This window comes from Malurus melanocephalus, unplaced genomic scaffold (assembly GCF_030028575.1).
Source record: "Malurus melanocephalus ecotype Western Australia unplaced genomic scaffold, MMel_1.1 scaffold_413, whole genome shotgun sequence".
NCBI lineage: Eukaryota > Metazoa > Chordata > Aves > Passeriformes > Maluridae > Malurus > Malurus melanocephalus.
Window position 1 is genome coordinate 263,134 of NW_026623645.1, and position 10,374 is coordinate 273,507.

Below are 10,374 nucleotides of genomic sequence, written 5' to 3' on the forward strand. Positions count from 1 at the left end.
GAGCTTTTCATATATAAATTTTAGGAAGGATTGACCTACTCTGTTGAAATTATGTGAGTTTATTATCAGGCCAAGAATCATGTAAGAAAACCAAGAAATCAAGCAAAGCCACATAAATCACAATACCAGAACCCACATCCATCTTTCAGTGCTTCCTCATATGCAATTCAAGTGTTTGGTCCTAACACTGAATGCCATGACTTGGCACATAAAACTTGCCAAATGAGTGAATTACTGTTGTTTTAAACTGATGTAGTGGAAGGAGAGGCTTGTCTCATCCTCTGCAATCTCAGTCAGAATTATGCTTTCAGAGTAACTGTGAAGGACTGCAATGGTTTCAAGCCTTAAGGAGWTTTTTAGAAGAGCAGTAGATAAATCACAATGCTGTATAAACAGATAGTACTCCATCTGTATCTGGGAAGATAAGGGAGACTTCCTGAGAGATGAAACAAGGCATACATGATATGCAAGAGTAAAACAAGGCATTTTTTTCTTTTCCTGATTGACTCCGGTAGCCACAGCATTTCTTCCTTGTAACTATCTGTTCTTACTAAGAAGCTGAGGTTATCTGTGGCACCCACAATAACACAAATTATCTTATCCGTGAGGCAGTTCATTTGAATACTGATACAACACAAAGAAGAAAACCCTCACAGCCTCTAATGCACATTGGGGAGTCATTTTCGGTGGTAAGTGGGAGGGTTTATCATTGCACCTCATAAATACAGGTAAGAGTAATCATATTGTACTATTTATGCTGACGTTTTTCAAGGATGCAAGTTAGTTGTGCAGGCTCAGTGTGAAATTGCAAGGCTCTGGTGGTGTGTGCCTTGTCTTTGGGCGGCTCTGTGATCCCAGGAATTCTCTTTGGGTGAGACCCTGGCCTTGATGAATGGCTCCTGGGCAATTACACTTCCTTGAGCTTGTTAGAAACAGTGTCTTGTACATGGAGCTTCTAACCAAGAAAGGAATGATAGCTTTGTCAGAGATTCTTCAAGCAACTGAGGCCATTCATTCCCCACAAATAATCAGAGTGGCTCACAAAGGCACTTTGCTCACTGAGCAGTTTGTTCCTTTGCTGTGGTTTCTTTCCTCCCTGGAGCTGCTCAGGTGCCCAGCTTAGAGTTTCAAGGGAAGGAGAGRGTCTTACCTTGGGCTCTGTGCCTCTTTCTCCAAGGCTCGGATCAGCGCTCATACACCTGTTCTTGGAGTGTTTTGTTGGTCCTTTAGAGCAGTGCTGTGTAAATATAGAATATTAAGTTTATCTGGATCTACTGCAGTCTATAAATATTCAAGTGTCTGCTGCCAGTTTTGTGGATGTAAGGCGTTGCACTAATGGAAATTATAAATTCAATCACAAATGAGGAGGACTTTCAAGAGACACTTAAGTGCACTGAAGTATTACATATCTAACAAGCAAAAAATCTTAATAAGTAAAGATGGGAAATAACTGTGGCTTCTCAGTGGAACTTCACAGATAGCTAGCTCTGTAAATATTCTTTCTCTGCACCAGAATCTCAGAAAGTCTGAGAGTTCCCCAAAAAAGGMAAAAATATTCCATTTTGTATGTTCTGTAAAATGTGATTATTTAGTTCTGCCACCATGTACGTGCCACTGTGCGTTCAGAGAAAGGGGKGTTACTTACATGATTCCTTCAATCYCTCTGGAAAGCAAGGCAGTTCTCCTTTGTGCCCTTCTACTTGGAAAAAAATAGGGTGGAGCCTGGTGTAAGAGAATTTGYCATGTAAGGACAGATCCATGCCTCAGCATTCTCTACTGAGAAATCCAATACCTTTTCAACTTCTCTTACCCAGTTTTTAATTGTCTAAATACTTTGTTCTTAACTTTCCTAGGTTCCTTGTGCCTTCCAGTGATCAGGAGAGATGGGATTCAGCCCTATTCCTGCCTTGTCACCTGTGCCAAGAAGCTTTGAGCATTAGAAGTTTGAGCAAATGCTTTTGTAAAGCGATTTCATTCTGTTCACTGTCAGGAGTGTTGCAGGAGATGCTTGTAATGCAGTGTGTGTTGCATAATGGTACGATTTGTTAAGAAATGTTAAGAAAGCAGATTGTAATGCAGGTTTTTGTTTTGGGTACTGGTATCCATGAAGGTTAACAACAATTTCCATAGCCTGTGGCTTCCTCAGGCTACGACCCAGGCTCCATTCAGCACAACATAGATCATGTGACAATAAAGTTCACAGCTGTTAATYGCAAACTTTGTGAAGGTTTATATGAGTGCATATGAGCACTTCTGATAATTCATCTAATTTTGACTTGGTGGGTGCTGATCACAGGCACTTTGTGATTGCCATGCTGGCATAGGAGTTTAGGAAACATATTGCTGTTTAGGAATAACTCCAATATATCCTGAGCAACATTAGGGATCTCCTGGCCAGCCWGAGGGGGATTATTGTTCTTACATGTTGAAGATTCTCCAGTTTAATCTGTTGAGATTTTTTTAATGAAGGACGGGAGCAGGGAATACTTGTAACCCCTTTGTTATTACAAAAGTGAATAATAACCCCTGATTATCCTCATATCCATAAAGTGTTTCCCTCACCTGATGTGTCAAAGTGCAGTGGGTAACAATCATCATTTTTATCAAATTCATTGGAAATCATCAAGTGCATGTCAGCCTTTGCCATTCAAAAAAGCATGTCACATTGCAAATCTCCAGGTTTCCACCATCTGAGGAAAGGCAAGTCATGAGTTAAATTTGAAATTACTAGAGGCAACACTCCAGGTGTGCTTATTTATTGATCACCTCTTTTTGTGTCCCTGCTACTTGTACCTCTCCCTTTTTCAGGYGTTCCAACACCTGGAAATCTGATACACTTTTCCTATACAAAAACTTACAGGATTGTAACAATATCAAGACATCACTTTTAGCAGRTTCTTCTACTTCATTTTGCAGGAGTTTTCCATTACATCCCATTACAGCTTGTAACATCCAAAGCATTTTGAGAGCTCGATACTGGTGCCAACAGTCTTCATGAGGAGTTAGTAACAGATAGAACAGTCCCTTACAAAATGCCATGCAGAACACCTTCCCTGAGCTGCTGAAAAAGCATTTCTTGTCAAGTTTTACTGCTAAGCTCAGAGATTCACCCACTGGACTACGAGGAAGAAATGCTGCTTTGTGTTTACTTGTTTGTTCAGAAGAATGGAAATTATGTTTGCTATTACAAAATTTGGCAACGACTGCTATGTGAAATAAAATTTGAAGCTTCTCAAATGGAAATGAGAATTGCAGTCCCAAACTGAGCCCCCCGGCTAAATCTTTTTGATGTGTTCAYTAATTAATTACCCATAGCTGAAGGAGATTAGAGCAGAGTTCAAAGCTGAGAAATATGCAAAGGAAAATACTGCATTAGACAACAAAATTAACTGTAAAAATCTAAGCCATTTTATTAGGGAGTTGTTTTTAGGAAAGTTCCACCAGCTATTCTAGTGAAGATTTCATTTCACTAGAATTCTAGTTCTTAAAYATGTTGGGGTCTCACTTGAATATGTATTGAGAATTTCAAAATATGTGCTGCCACAGCTAATTCTGGAATTTATTTATATCCTGTTATACTTTTGGAAGGTTGGGGTAGACTGAAGCTTTGGGGGGCCTAAGAAGCCCTGGAGTTTGTCTTTCCTTCTGGAGATTCTGGATCTCCAGAAAGCTGTTATGATGCATCTAACCTGGATCTCCAGCTGTAAAGCTGTTATGATGCATCTAACCTGAGAGATAATAACAAAATGTTACTTAATTGTCTTTGTGACCCATAAAACTAGGCACAGACCCCAAGCTTCTAAAAGAAGTTTACCGATTTATTAAGATATTAATCTTTTCATCTGGGATATAATAATTTCTGGTAGCTGCAGGTGTGAAGCAGAAATACACAAAGGGAGAATGGATTACAGTAAAATCCCTATAACTCAGCCTTTTCTTATATTATTTTACCAAACAAAAGAATATTAAGCAAAGAAAACTGGCAGTGAAGCTCAGACACTGCAGTGGTTTGCAATGATATGTAATGGTTTTACTGAACTGTCACACAGGRCTGAAACCAGCCAGCCAAAGCACCAAAACTTATAAAAATCAGATTTYCTCCCTGTGGGATGGGCAGCCAGTTCATTAAGCTATATAATTTATTAAACAGAGTTTTACAATGTGTGCACAGGATACAAATCCCTCTTACTCTAGCCTTTCCTCTAAATGAAGAAATTGAATTGTAATTATTGAATTCACCTGGAACAGACTAACCTCAGCTGAGGCATTTCCCAGCCTCCTCTTCCCCAAGTCAAAAAAGGGCATTGGAGGTGTGGTACAACATGTGAGTGTAATTACTCTGATACAGCCTCTTCTCCCTTCATTGTGTTCTGCAACACTGTGGTTCCTTGAGTCCTAAAATTAATTCAGTTCTGAAAGCAGGAGTATGTTGACTTGAAAGTCAGGGCAAAAGACCATCTTMCCTCCTTGCAAGTGTGTTTCCTGCAAGATTGAAAATGCTGTCACTTACGGAGCTTCCAGAGCTGAGCCCTGTAAGGTAGGATTAAACAGAAAGATGTTCTAGGGTGTTCCCTGCTATCATGAAAAAAATGTACTAAATATTTGACTAGAATTCTGAGATTTTCAGGACTAGAATTTGGGGTGTTGGGTTTTTTTAATAGAGAGTTAATTTCTCACCTAATGAAGGCTTCATCAAGTAGAAAAGACTAGTGGACACTAAATGGTTTGAAACTAGTTGCTAAAGAAGATTGTGTCAGCCAGGATTGAGAGCAGGAAATGCTGAGTGGGAATTCATGCCTTCCTAGTTATGGAAAGGCAAGTGTAAAGTGGAACATGTCCCTGGATCTTGGTGGAAAGTAGCAGATGAATGTTCCAACAGCACCACATGCACAGGCAGGTGCAGGCTGGTGCTGCTGCAGGGCTCCTGCTCTGCACACTGTGAAAGGTGGTTGGTGCTTCAAGGGACACTGGAGGAGAGAATTGTGGTTAGTTCTTAAAAGCTTTGACAGCACAGTTTGAAAAATAGCCCAGGAGTGGGGCATGAGGGTGGAGAAATAGTACTGAGAACCACTTCTCCAGTGAAGCAGAGAGTAAATTGAAAAGCCAGCTCAGGTAGAAGAAATTGAGTCCGGGGCCACGGATGAGCTACTTTATCCTTGCGGATAACGGTGTGGATGTAAAAAAGCTGAACCAACGGCCTGGGACCTGAATAAAGTTTTAAAGGGTATTTTATATATATATATACACACATATACATATGTGTGTGTGTATATATGTAACTTCTTATGGTATGAGTCTTTCTCGGGTAACTGTGATGGATTCAAGGAACCAAAATTTAAACTTTGCATGTATTTCTAAGAGCTGTGTGTTACTTCTTTATCACTTCTATACTAATAGGGGAAATAATTTGTCCATTACCCATTTTCTTTCCTAGTCTTTTTAACAAAGGTTATCTGAAGAGTGGAAGTGGGTCATTCCCCCCCCCCCCCCCCCCCGTGATTATTTGCTGTGGAGTTTTATTTTTACAGTAGTTGCAGGCTCATCTTAATTTAGGATTTGTAGGAGAAAAAGACAAATAACTAGTTTCTAACTTAATATGCTCTGCTTACTGACAACATGCTAATGTTTCAACAAATGAATTAATTTTTCCTACCTGTTCTATAAAGAATCTGTGTGCATGTGTGTGTTTTCATTCAACAGCWGCAGTTTATCGTTAAATATGGMAGCAGTGCCATAGAATATTTTCAGRTTAARAAAGTTATTTAAAGTGTTTAGTCTATCTGGAAGATGTTTTCCAGTCCAGAGTGTAGAAACCATTACTCTGGGCTGCTACAGCATCCCGAAAGTGCCACAGGGTGGCAGCCTTTCAGAGTACTGCATTRTTATCCTGTGGAAAATCCTGTAATTCATTTTCTGCCTGAAAACTGATGAGCGTACTGCTGTACTTCTTTGTTACAGCAACCACTGTCCACTACATCATACTGTATTTTGTCTGGATGGTCACAGAGCTTRAAAGATTGTTCTCTGTGAGGCATTTTGATCTTGAAGCTGAGATTAAAAAACAAGGACAGTCAAATATGGTTGTGGCATTCTAGTTCTGGGTTTTCTTCTTTAACCTACGCTGTGCTTAATGGAGTCTGGAGGGTTAAACTCTTTTTCCTCTTGCATGTGATGGGTTGGTTTGGTTCCTCACTCAGATCCTTCAAGTACCTTCTATGACATTTTGTTTAAGTAGGGATTACAGCTTTAAAAGTGCTTTGAATAAGGACAGCCATTATTGTGGGTGATGTGTAAAAAGCAGTTATTACTGTTGGTTGTTGAAAAAGAGATTTCTGTGTRTGGAAGTCTCTGAGATTACCACAGGCACTGCAAGAATTGTGTTCAGATGGAGCTGACTGTCTCTATAAACTCCACAGGACTATGAYCCCAAAAGTTATACAACTTTAATACCCATATAAAGAATTTATCAGTTCCACACAAGTTTGCAATTGTGCTCATAGGAGAAAAATTGCAAATTTTTTTTTCTAAATCTTGACCTAACTAAGATTCCTTAATACATGATTGTGATGTCAAACAGCAGCTTTGAGGATACATTGGAATTGATGATTGCATTGATTGTGAAAACTCAGTCCTTATGAAATGAAAACAATAAATACTTCCCCATAAATCAACATAAGTACGGGGAACTGAATTCTCTTCTGAAGCTGCTGCCTGGGTCACATAAAAAAATGCATGACCAGCAGGCTGAGAGAGGTAATTCTGCACCTCTGACTGGCTCTTGTGAGACCCCACCTAGAGTGCTGCAGCCAGCTCTGGTCTAGATTAGGTATRGGGAAGAAATCCTTTATTGTGAGGGTGGTGAGGCACTGGCACAGATTTTCCAGAGAAGCTGTGGATTCCCCATCCCTGGAAATGTTCAAGAATAGGTTGTATGGGGCTCTGAGCAACCTGGTCTATGGAAGGTGTCCCTGCCCCAGGAACTGGATGATCTTTAAGGTCCCTTCCAGCCCAGGCCATTCTGCRATTTTATGTTGTGAAATCACATATATAATACCACATAATATTTTATGTTATGTGTTTTTTTCAAAGCATCAAAGCACATTGATCTCGTCATTCCCAGAGTTGTCTTATACATATTGTGTCTATAAATACACAGCAGTCTTAAACCCACAATTGGGTTTTCCCCTGCTACAAGGCATAGCAGAATATTTTGAGCTGCTTACATTTGTTCCAGCAGGGTATCATCCTTTTGAGTCCAGCTTTCTTCAGAGGCCCATCTTGAGCACTTCAGCATGAGTGTGCAGGGGAATGTAATGAATCCTTGTGTATTCAGCAGAAACTTGTTGCCCGCACCCAGCTCCTCTGTGGAGGAATCTGCTTGCCATGTATTCTGAAATAMGACAATTATTTATGTTAATGGGGTTCAAAGGAGAAATGGGGCCAAATGCACAACTGCAATATATGAAGTTTTCATGGGGTTATTTTGATTGAGCTATTCTAACCACAATTCATGAGCCAAAATCTCATTTTGCTTTGGTGCACCAAAGGGTACAAATCATACTTATGCTTATTGCAAGCACACTCTGCAAGCAYAGACTTGCAGTCATAAAATTGGTGTCTAGGTTCACAGCAAACAACCAATGCTTTAGTAAAATAAGGACATGAAAAATTAAACAATCTCAGAATTTTCCCATTATTAACATTTTCTGTGAAGAAACTCGCACTAATGAGATGACTGCTTTTATTCTTTGCCAATTCAGTTATGCTRATTTTAGATGTGATTTCTTACTGTTATGACTACTATCTGTATTGGGATGTATGTCTTTCTGTATTTTTCTTTGTGACTTGTTTCCAAGAGGTCTGCAGGTTAAAGAAAAAATGCTGTGAAACTTTCACAAGCTGCATTGGAATCAGGACAGCACACAGGGTATAGCAGCGTTTGGGCTTTTGTTTCATGGTTCTTGCTTGAGTTTTGAGGAGAGTTTGTAACCAAAGCTGGGCAGATGGTGCTCCCAGACTGAGAAAACTCTTAGGACATCTGAGTATTTAGCCCAAATATGGTGAAGCCTGTGCTTGAGTACAGTTCTGTGACCCTGCAGCTTTTACCACACAGAAAAGGCAGGACCTTTTAAAAGAAGTGTGAAGGCAGCTGCTCTGCCTTCTCCATCCTGCTGATTTTCCAGATTCCCAGTTTACCTACTACCCACATGGGAAGGTGGTTCTCAGTTTGTGTTGCACCTCAATTACCAACAAACCACAGGCCTTTCTCATTTTCCAAGGCTTTCTGAATGCACTCATGGGTCAGCTGAGAGTAACCATRAAAGCAAGATTTTCTACCTTTTAGTTTCCTGCCTTCCTAAGAAAAAAGGTTTCTTTCAGATGAAGAATGTTCTGAGGTGTGGATGTTTCWGGCCCAAACATCCCCCAAGTACTGYCCCATAAATCCATGTGCTGCATTCCCTGGAAGTACTGGTTATATGCTAGGAATAGCATCATTTTTAACAAAATTGAATCAGTTCTTTCCAAGGAGTTCAGACATGTTTTGAATGACTAGTTCTGTCCTTCGCTTACATGATCAGGAGAAGGAAAAAATGAGTCATCTCATTTTGAGAGTTTCTTTAGAGAAGGAAAAATTCTGCTGTCCTAATGGTAGTGTATATATTATGCTCTGTGGGCAGGCAAAAGAAAAAGAGGAGGGATATGGTCAGGATTGTTTCATAAGGTGAGGGAGTTTGAAGAGGGYATATGAGAAAGGGCAGAAAGGAGCTGTCAGAATCACTGTTTTTCTTTTCCTACGTCYAAAGAATTTCATGTAATGAAAGGTGACAGTCTATCCTAGAAGGTAATACCAAATTACAGCCTACCCTACAAGTTAATATCCAGTTGGTTTCTCCACCCCCCACACYGATTATATAATACCTTAGTACAGTACTCCTCAGTTTCTTAAGARATGCAGAGTAAGTGGATATTTGATTACTTTGAGGAATATCCTGGTATGTGTATTGTGAGAAACCTAAATAAAGTAGAYGCTGAGTGCTCCAAGGGGTCAGATAAACAGGTATTGGTATTCATCTAATTTAGGTTTAAGTAAAAAGGTAATCACATATTTCTCATTTACTTTAAGAAAATAGATTACATAAATAAATTGGTAGATAGCTCTGTATTTCTTTATTAGTGGAATTTTTGTCTTTGGTTTTGGAGCATTCTCTTCAAATCTTAAATTCCTCACAGGRCAGTAGTTCCCTGTTTCTCTTCTGAAAACTTGGAATTGCAAGGCGATGCCACTGTCTGGTTTAGGATTGAGTTGTAGGTATTAGCCTGCTGTGATTCCTAAGTAACATGATGATACCTTGTAGGCAGAAGTTGGGGAACCTAACTTATTTCTTGTCACTGGAGAAAAGAAAAAGGAGCCCCAAATGCAGCCTTTTAGCTTTGGAGAGATTATCCACAGCATTACAACTGTATTGTGCCTGGAATATAATTAGYCTATTAAAATAATTTTGAAGGACGGATGTATGCAAATATAGATCATGTGTGCTTGTGATGCTTAAATGAAGTTTAAATTAATATCTGCACAAGAGTATCACCTTCAAAAACTCTTTAATAGTCATGCAGATATTTTGCTTTTTCTGCTTTGGATTTTAGCCAGAAGTATAAACAAATGAGTGCCAATTCTGTTCTTGGGCAGGACTTTGTGGTCAATATCTGCACTGCCATTCRGTTTCAAGCAATGGAACTAGCAGAGACTGTGGGAATTCTTCTTTTTTTCCCCATTCAGATTTGTGCTTAAGAAAAACACCCCCTCATGCTTCCATTCACAGTGGAGAATTTGTCTACATCTGTTACTGTCTCATAACATGCTGCCAATGTTTTTAATATTAAGTTCACTTGAGGCATTCCCTATGTCAAATATACAACTGTAGACAATTCAAGACAAGCAATTGTTATAAACTATCATTCTCTCTGAGCCTAATTTGCACCTTAATTAACTCTGTGTGTCTGTCCATAGCTCAGTGTAGTCCTGCTCTTCCACACAACATGAAGTGCTATGGTGTTAGGAATAAATGATGCAGTCCTCTGCAGGCTCATATAAAAAGTCAGCTAAGCTTATGGACTCCAGAAATATTTTTAAATCGCCACTTTTATTGAGCACTATGTGTTCTCATTAAGCCAGGGCAAGAAAACAACTTGGACAGCATAAAAGCTTATGCATCTTGAAGAAGGCAACAAATCAAGGTACAKTTTTCAATCCTTACTTTCTCCACTGTCTCAGCTCCTTTAGGTGCTTCTTGCTGGCATTTTACTGTAGCAGGCAAGAGCTTCTATGAGCGGCCTATGTGATCGTGTTTGGCCGAGTTGTGCTCATTTTTGAGT

General features: G+C 39.5%; 1 long non-coding RNA gene across 1 annotated transcript in view; it reads left to right on the plus strand.

The window, feature by feature from the left end:
• Positions 1-10,043: 10,043 nt before the first annotated feature.
• Positions 10,044-10,374, plus strand: part of LOC130581505 (uncharacterized) — a 12,856-nt gene continuing 12,525 nt past the window's right edge. Inside the window, exon 1 of the long non-coding RNA XR_008966213.1 lies at positions 10,044-10,236. This is a non-coding gene — a long non-coding RNA (uncharacterized LOC130581505). The remainder of the gene's footprint in view (positions 10,237-10,374) is intronic.